Below are 3,109 nucleotides of genomic sequence, written 5' to 3'. Positions count from 1 at the left end.
GGGTTGGTATTTATAGCCGAGGAGTGAAGGAGGATGATGATGGATGGACTGACGACGTGCTGCACCTTTGCAGGTGTGTCAGGCTTGTCGGTTGTGGAGGTTACGCCACGTCAGTCCATTGCTTACGTAGCTCTGACAGGTAACTGCCATTGGTGCCACTTGCACTGTGGTGTCAGTCCCACTTGTTTGAGTGCATAGGATGCGGTGCAAGCCGCATCGCTACGTGCGGTAACATCTGAAGTTACCGCGTCTCCTACTTGTGATCAAGGAATACGCGAGATGCGGTGCTAGCCGCATCGTCGTCCGCGGAGACTATTTGCCTGCATCCCTTGTCGTGACGAAAATGCCCATATGGCGCGGTGTCAGCCGCACCGTTACGTTCATCTTCTTTTATGCCTAAGGTAAGGCTTTCTTGTATTGATAGAAGTGTTCACTGGATGCGGTGCGATGCCGCATCGCTGTGATACTTCCGTTTTCGTACACCAGATGTGATGCTCTGTCGCATCACTCTACCGTTCTCATATTCCATGTAAGTCCTCCTTCGTTACTAGATAGATTGGATTCAACCCTTGTGCCGACGCGTTCTCGCCTGGGCACAAGTAGGTTGTTAGCTAGTGGGGGTTTTGATAAGGGTAATGGTCACTCGCGGTCGATGCTGACGCGAGATCTGGGACCATACCCCTTCACCGATCAACATGTTTGAGCACAAGGATTTGATGTGTTCAAATGTTTTATTAAACAGGTTAAACATGCCAACCCAAACATGACCGATTTAATAAAAATATGAGAATACAAAACTTCGTTATTTTGTTTCGTGTTTCATTAGGATCAATACATTGCTTTGAACATCTTTATGCAACTATCTTTCCTTTTTTAAACATAGTAGCAATGATCAAAATCAATTATCCCAGATCATGACAACAGCAATCACACCCATCCCCAACATTACAGCTAACAACCTATGGTGGGGAGTGTCGACAGCCGCAGGTTTCTGTGCCTGATAACCTCGTAACAGATGGTTAATCGATACGTATATAAACACCCCACAAGCTATACCCATTGATATTGCAAATATCCAATCTGCAACTCGACCCTCTCTCGTGTCATCTATTATGATTCCGATTCCCACCCCAATGGGGCTTGAAATTCCAAAAGCAAAAACATACGCTGCACATGATATAAACGCGGTCTGGAATCATCCTTAGAAGAGCAATCACCATCGCGATCGCTGCAAAGATCTTGTGAATAGATATGGTCCATAGGGCTTTCCAAGCATCTGCTTTGGAATCTGCGATTCCGATTTCTATTCCTTCAAACACGGAATGGAAACACAATGCCACTATTAGCAACATGCTGTCCACTAGTGAAGACACTGATGACATTCCAGTCTTTGAATGGCCTGTTTCGTCTTTTCCATTTCTCTTGCGCCCTGGAACCATTAACCTAAGTTGTTATTGCTTCTTGAATTATTTTTTTGGAAGTGGTTGTTTAAGAACCGGACTTATACTTCTAGCCGTTTTTCTGAACAGGCAGTTCGTCTCCCATATAAGCGAACTCACCAAGTTCACTTGGATGGCAAGCTAACTCTATAGAGTTTTTCACCAAACTTTGTTGGTTTTTCATCAAACTCTATGGAGTTCGCTTGCCACCTTCCTGAGTTCGCTTACAAAGATGGCGAACTGCCTAAAAGTACAAGAAGTTCCAAAAAAAAAAAACACCTACAGTTATCAGTCTCGTTCCTAAACCACCTACTAATATAAACGAACTCTTTAAGTTCCATTGGGTGCAAGCGAACTTGTCGAACTCGTCAAGTTCACTTGGGTGACAAGCAAACTCCATAGAGTTTTCACCAAATTCTATGGAGTTCACTTGCCGCCCAAGTGAACTGCCTAGAAATACAAGTAAGTACTATAACATTCCTAAGTGAGAGTTTCTTTCCTAAACCTATTAATACAAAAAATAAATAAATAAATAAATAATTGTTACTTCTTGAAGTAGTATGGGTTACTAGTTTAGAAAGCATGATATTTACTTGTTACACTAACTTACTATAAAAGCAAATAACTACTATAGTATAGTATGGTCATTAGATGTAAAGGAACCAACCTTGATGTTCAATATAGAAATTGCTGTGTCTTCCATAAACATAAGAAATGACACTATCAGCAAGCATAGTAAGCAAATATCCGCCACAAGCCAACATAAACGCAAAAGGGTATTCAACACTTGTCAAATCTTCAAACGTTTCATTGGAATCACTAAGAAAATGCATCATCGCCGTTCCAAGAAACACGCCGCCTGCGAACTGTGTGCCCAACACCAAGAACTCCTCATTCCATTTCAAGAAATATGGAGACACACCTCCTACAAAAGTCCCAACAAATATTAATACAAAACACAAAATCTTCACGAGAATTAAAGATTTTTCCCGGAGGTTGGGTTTTTCGGCTGCAGTGACGTCGTCGTGATCACCACCACCGTGAGCAGAGGCGGAGAGAACAAGCAAGAGGATGATGGAGATGAAGAAAATGTTACGAAACATGTTGGTTAATGAACAAAAATACTTGAAGTGTTTAAGATTTAGAACCACATAAACTTTGCTAGCATTTCAAATGATTTTCAATTAAGATTATGAGACAATGATGGCCATGTTGTAACGAGAACATAAACATAAATGGTGTTACGAACCTGGCCTACAACCATGGTTTTTATTTAAGGAAAAATTAAGCATAGAATTTTAGCTTTTGCAAAAAATAGGTATGTTAAGAAAACCAAGTGAAGACAAATAAGCACCGGGTGTGTGGTAAGACGGTAAAGCGCAGACTAAAATTTAGTCTACGCAATTTAGCTGACATCTAAAAAGTGTAGACTAAGTTTTAGCCTTAAAAAAGGGCCTATTAAAGTTTTTTAATGGCCAATTAAAAGACACCACATATTAATGCTTGAAAACACTCCTCAAACTCCCTAAATGACACATTGTGTAAGGCCGTGTGTTATGCCTTCACACCCCTGAGAGGTGGCAAGTATTTTTTTTTAGCGTTAGAGGCGTTGCACACTTGCCTAAGCAGGCGTGATCAGCCGCCGGGGGGGGGGGATAACGTCGGTGAAG

General features: G+C 41.6%; 1 pseudogene; it reads right to left on the bottom strand.

The window, feature by feature from the left end:
- Nucleotides 1–771: 771 nt before the first annotated feature.
- LOC110939488 lies at nt 772–2,875 on the bottom strand (annotated as a pseudogene).
- Nucleotides 2,876–3,109: the final 234 nt, after the last annotated feature.

The sequence above is a fragment of the Helianthus annuus genome, chromosome 11 (genome assembly GCF_002127325.2).
Source record: "Helianthus annuus cultivar XRQ/B chromosome 11, HanXRQr2.0-SUNRISE, whole genome shotgun sequence".
Classification (NCBI taxonomy): Eukaryota; Viridiplantae; Streptophyta; class Magnoliopsida; order Asterales; family Asteraceae; genus Helianthus; species Helianthus annuus.
Note: the sequence above shows the minus strand (reverse complement) of the source record. Positions and strands in the feature narration are given on the sequence as shown.